The following is a 6,494-nucleotide window of genomic DNA, read 5'->3' on the forward strand; positions in this document are numbered from 1 at the left end:
AAGAGACATCATCATCGCTACCACCACCACTTCTTGTGCCGCTGCCGTTGCCGCCACCGCTACTGCTAGTCCCCCCTTCGCTATCCTCAACTGCATCAGGGTTCGCCTACACAAAGAATTAAGGTATATAAATACCATTACAAACAATAAATTAGAGTTATCTATACTTTTCATGTAAAAAATAAAACATACCTCTTCTGGTGGTGGAATCCTCATGGTGCGATTATATTGCTCCTCCGTGATGAGTCCCTCCTCGTAGAAATGCCGCCAACTGGATGCCCGGTTATGACCTCGATGGTAGCCTACCTCTCTAGGAGTAGGCATCCTACCAACGATATGATACTACAAAACAATTTGAACATACAACGTATTAAAACACAGTACATAATGAAGTGAAACAAATTACAAAATTTAATTTAAAAAAAGAAATCAAATAAAACTTACAAACTCAGCCTCCCATGACACCCTGCCACCCTATCCATAATGCGACGATCCCATGGTTGCCATCTGGATACGTAGCACCTCTGCATGTTGGCGACTTGTCATTTTCTCCGCTGCTCTCTTCTTGGCCTCTTTCCACTCCTTGCGGTGGCAATTGGGTGGTTGGCCATATCCAGGGCGCCCCTGCTCTTGTCTCCGCAATGACTCCTTGGCGCGCGTCATAAGGTGAGACCTCTTGTTATGAAGCGCGTCTCTCGCCTTTGACCGTCCCCAATCATTTGAGAATCGTGAATTCTCGAGATTAGGGTACCTTTTATGTACTGCCCGCAGTACGTCTTGCCACAAACTATTTTTTTGGTGCTTGAAGGGAATCAAGCAATCTTTGTATGTGGCATGCATGACACTTCTCAAGTAGGCTATCACTTCCCTCCCCTCAAAGTCATGCAAGATACCACCAACATCAGTGATAGAGTAGTACATTTGTGGAGGCTCACCTCTCTCATTTTCCGGTGAGGGTGATCGAGAGCCACCACCTAGGCAACCCCCACAAAGCCCTCGACCTCCTTGTCCTCCCGCACCACTCTCCCTTCTCCCTCGACGTGCACTACCCTCTACCTCACTCGATACACGTGCTTCGGCTGATCCATGTACCTCAGTTGATCCCTGTGTAGGCAAAGATGTGATAGGTGTCCCAGACATCACACTGAAAACCTCATCTGCAGTGGGAGGGCAACCAAGATAATTGGTCATCTCCCCCATGAATTGCTCCTTGTTGAATGGGGTGCTGGAGGATCCAGTATTCCACATATACACAAGAAAAATCATATTACCCTGTGTAGATAAAACATATTACATACAACATCTATACCTACGTCTCTATGCGCGTCTATACCTGCGTCTCTGTGAGAGTCTGTCAACGCGTCTCTATGGGCGTTTGTCAGCGTATCTATTTCTGCATGTATATTTGTAATACTCAGAAAGAAGTAAAGTTGGTAATGTATATCAAGTCCTATGCATGTATATGCCCTATACATGTATATCATGTCGTATATACATGTATATCATGTCCGTATGATCCTATACATGTATATCATGTCCTAGCGTATGATCCAGGTGTAATTATGTCGTATATACATCCAATCATGCCCTATTCAAAAAAATACTAGCTGTTAAGAGGTTTGGTCATATTTAGGTAACCTCTTGCTTGCATGATATGTTTTAAACAACTCAGAATCTTGGGAAATTTAAAGAAAAGATAGGATTCTTTGCCACCCAAGCCTACCCTGCTTACTCTATTGTTGCCTGAGAGATTGTTGCAGGGGCTTCCCCCAATTATGAGGTCAATCTTTCCCACTGCATCCACAATCTCAGCCAACTTATCATCAGTAAGATCTCTAACATCATCCTCCATTTGAAATCGGCCTGTTTGGAAGGTTTTGTTCCACTAGCTGGCTATTATGTTTTTACATTTATCATTGATCTCCACAATAACAACAGCCTTCAAAATTATACCCAATTTGTGCAATGCCACTGCTTTTCCACCAAGGCTCGAGAATAAGGACAGAACTGTTAAACCTTGCGGATATAATTCTTTCAGTGGTGAAAGACTGTACGCAATAGTATTGACCTGAAATGAGTTGCCCAATGCATCATACCGATCTGAAAGGGTAGAAGTGAAGAAGAAGATGAGGAAGATCCGACTATGGAAGCAGAATTCGAAAGAGCGACCGTCCGTGCCGCTTTACACAAGAAAGGGCCGAATCGCCAGTTCTCGGTGATTCAGACACCGTCGGACTATCAAGGTAAAGGTTTCAAAACCTTGATTGATTGTGGCAGTACACATTCCTTTATCTCACCAGCATGTGCAAAAAGATTAGGAATAGCCACAGTAGAAGCACCTACCCTGCTTGTGGAGTCGGCAAATGGTCGTGAGGTAACTTGTACCAGGCAAACTGCTAAGGTGGAATTCTTTCTGGGAGGAAAGGAAACCTCAGTTAAATTCAGAGTCATGAATTTAGGTATCCATGAGTGTCTACTTGGGATGGATTGGCTTAAGCCTAATGACGCCCACATCCACTGTGGAAAGGGTCAAGTTTCCTTTCGAAACTCTGAAAGGGAATTTGTCACAACTCAAGGTGAGGCAGGAGTGCCAAGAATCCAATTAGCCAAAGTATCTCGGATCATAAAAGGAGTCAGAAAAGGATTACCCGTTTACCTAATCAAACTCAATAAGTTAGATCAAAAGCAAGAGTCTCATGAAGGACCTTCTTGGCTAAAGGAATATGCTGACGTATTCCCTAAGGCATTGATTGAACTTCCGCCTCCAAGAGAAGTAGATCATGAAATTAGGCTAGTGCCTGGAGCTACACCAATTGCAAAGAGACCTTATAGAATGTCCATACCTAAAGCAATTGAGTTGAAGGAACAACTCAAGCAACTGTTGGATCAGGGTTACATCCAGCCTAGCAACTCACTGTGGGGAGCTCCAGTACTATTCCAGAAAAAGAAAGATGGGACACTTCGACTATGTATTGATTATCGAGGGTTGAATCAATCAACAGCCAAGAACAAGTATCCTATTCCTAGAATAGATGAGCTTCTTGATCATCATCAAGGTGCAAAGATCTTCTCCAAGATTGATCTCAGGTCAGGTTACTATCAAATAAGGATAAAGGAAGAAGATATTCCAAAAACGGCCTTCAATACAAGATATGGGCACTTTGAGTTCTTGGTTATGTCATTCGGGCTTACAAATGCACCTGCCACCTTCAATAGATTAATGCAGGATATTTTTAGACCATATCTTGATGATTTTGTGCTTGTCTTCTTTGATGACACTTTAGTCTATTCCAAACAGGAAGAAGATCATGAACCTCAACTTTGGATTGTCCTTGAGACAATGAGGTCCCATAAGCTGTATACAAAAATGAAGAAGTGTGCATTCTTCAAGCGTCAGATTGAATATCTGGGATTCATAGTATCATCAGAAGGAATATCAGTAGACCCAGCCAGATGTGCTTGAATGGCCAATACCAGTATCCATCAAAGAAATACGTAGCTTTCTTGGCTTGACAGGATGGTATAGGGTCTTTATAAAAAACTATGCTTTGATTGCAGCACCTCTTACAGACTTACTAAAGAAGCAGACTTCTATTACATGGTCAACTCCCGAACAAAATAGCTTCGACAAATTGAAGCAAAGTTTGGTATCAGCACCTATTCTAAAACTTCCTGACCTCAATAAGGAGTTCGAGGTAGTAACTGATGCCAGCATTCTTGCCTTGGGGTGTGTACTTATGCAGGAAGGTCATCCAGTTGCATACTCTTCAAGGAAATTGAAGAGTCATGAAAAGAATTATACCACGCATGATCTGGAATTATTAGCTGTCATCCATGCTCTAAAGCTTTGGAGACACTACCTGTTGGGTAACAAGTTTACTCTAGTAACCGATCATAAGAGTCTCAAATGGATTTTTACCCAGAACGAGCTCAACATGAGGCAATGTCGGTGGATTGAAGTATTGGAGGAATATGATTTTGAAATCAAGTACCGACCAGGGAAGGAGAATGTAGTTGCCGATGTACTCAATTGCAAGGCATTCCTAAATTCCCTAATCTTGCAGAATCCATCAACGGCCAGATCTCTGGCTACAAAGGTATCTATGCCAAACAACCCTATACTTGAACTAGCCAGAGAGGAAGCATGCCATGATTTGACCTACCAAACAATGATAAAGGAAATATCTACCAAGGAGCAGAATCAGAAGTTGCAAGCTAAGTATCAGGAATTTTCCATTGATAATGGGCTTGTCTACTACAGAACAAGGCTGTGTATACCAACAAGCCAGTCACTTAAGCAGAAGATATTATGGGAAGCTCATGATTCTCCTTTCGCAGGACATCCTGGCTATGCAAAAAATCTTAATGCAGTTAGGAAGAGCTACCATTGGGAGAGGCTTAAAGGTGACGTTCTCAAGTATGTCACTGAATGTTTGTCTTGCCAACGTATCAAGGCCGAACATGTCATGATGCCAGGGAAACTGCAACCGCTTGACATTCCCCAAATGAAATGCGAATTCATCAGTATGGATTTTGTTGTGGGCTTACCCCAAGTCCAAGGAGGATACAATTCCATTTTGGTTGTGGTTGACATGCTTACCAAGGTTGCACACCTGATTCCAGTAAAGACAAACTATAAAGCCTCCGACATTGCAAGATTGTTTATCAAGGAGATATTCAAGCTACATGGGTTACCTAAAAGAATCATTAGTGATCGAGATTCTCTCTTCACATCACACTTTTGGAGAGCTATCTTTGAAGCTATTGGGACTCAACTCTGTTTTAGCACTGCCTACCATCCCCAAACAGATGGCCAAACACAGCGAGTAAATCAAATCATTGAGGATATGCTTAGGACATACTGCTATCGAGAGCCGAAGAGGTGGATTCAATACTTGCCATTAGTTGAATTTGCCTACAATGCTTCTTACCAGCAGAGCATTCAAATGACCCCTTTCCAGGCATTGTATGGTCATGATTGTCGAAGTCCCCTAAACTTTTCTGATCCAACCCTAAGAGTTGAAGCTTCAAGACAAATGTTGGAGGACATGGATGATCAAATAAGGTCAATAAGACAAGACATACAAGCAGCCAACGATAGACAAAAGGCATATGCAGATTTGAAACGTCAAGAAAGAGTCTTCGAAGAAGGAGACATGGTCTTCATTCGGGTACGCCCTAAAAAGAGTTCTCTATCCCTAGGAGAATGCAAGAAGCTAAGTCCAAGGTATTGTGGGCCGTATAAAATCCTCAAATGCCTAGGACCCAATGCTTATAGATTGCAACTCCCTGAGAACCTAAAGGTTCACAATGTATTCCATATCAGCCTATTGAAAAAATATGTACCCAATCCTAATCATGTACTTGATGACCAACAAATTGTAATGCCTAGTCAAGGAGTCCTTGAACTAAGGTCGGAAAGGATCTTAGATGTTAAGGGAAAAACAGTTAAGATCTAGAACCTTGAAAGAATGCCTTGTCCAGTGGAAAGATTATCCCGAAGAGGATGCCACTTGGATAGATGAAAGCTCTCTCAACCATCAATATCCCCAGTTTATCTCGAGATGAGGACATCTTGATTTCTCCAACGGGGAGAGAATGTAATATTCCGCGTTACAAAAAAAAAAATGAATTAGTTTAATGGAAATTTTTTTAATTCCCCCCCTTATCCCTCCAGCCGACTGACGAGCTGGAGGGGGGGAGGGGAATAGAAGGAGCTACTAAGCTCCTTGGTGGAGCCTTTGGAGGGAGGGAGGACATGCGTGTCGACACGCAAGGAGGGAAGATCCCCCTCCCTTCCACTATTTAAACGAGGCAGGGGGGCCGCTGTAGAAAAAACGGAGGCAGAGCCATCAGAGAGAAGGCCGAAGGAGACAAGGAGAGCACTGCCATGAAGCCGTACGCCGTCATACTGCCGAGAAGGAGAGAGTGAGTCTCTGAGTGCGTCGTGAGGAGGAGTGGAGAGGAGGCGCTGCAGAGGCTGCCGTCATTCCTCTGCCGGCCCAGCAGCCTGATCTTAGCTGCCATCTGTCAACAGCCTCCAACTCCCACGTGCCTTTGTGAGGCTTCCAGAAGGCTTGGAAGCTTCCAAGGGGGCTTTCTAAGCCCCATTTTCACACCTTGTTTCCCCCCCTCCCAAGTTTTAATTCCCCCCTAAGCCCTTGTTTCCCCCCTCCCGGATTTTAATTCCCCCCTAAGCCCTTGTTTCCCCCCCCTCCCGGGTTTTAATTCCCCCCTAAGCCCTTGTTTCCCCCCCCCCTCGGGTTTTAATTCCCCCCTAACCCCTTGTTTCCCCCCCCTCCCAGGTTTTAATTCCCCCCTAAGCCCTTGTTCTTTTTCCCCCCTCTTAGCTCTTTAGACTATTCAAGTCACACCCATAGGCCTACTTTGTCCTTAGGCTACCTTGCGGACTTCCATTCTCTTGCATTAATTCCTTCACTCACTTTTTAGATCTTTTTGTGAAAGTGCTCTCTTAGTTGAGCTTTGTGTTCTTA

This window comes from Lygodium microphyllum, chromosome 6 (genome assembly GCF_053477565.2).
Source record: "Lygodium microphyllum isolate KBCC chromosome 6, Lygodium_microphyllum_v1.1.10, whole genome shotgun sequence".
In the NCBI taxonomy this organism is placed as follows: domain Eukaryota; kingdom Viridiplantae; phylum Streptophyta; class Polypodiopsida; order Schizaeales; family Lygodiaceae; genus Lygodium; species Lygodium microphyllum.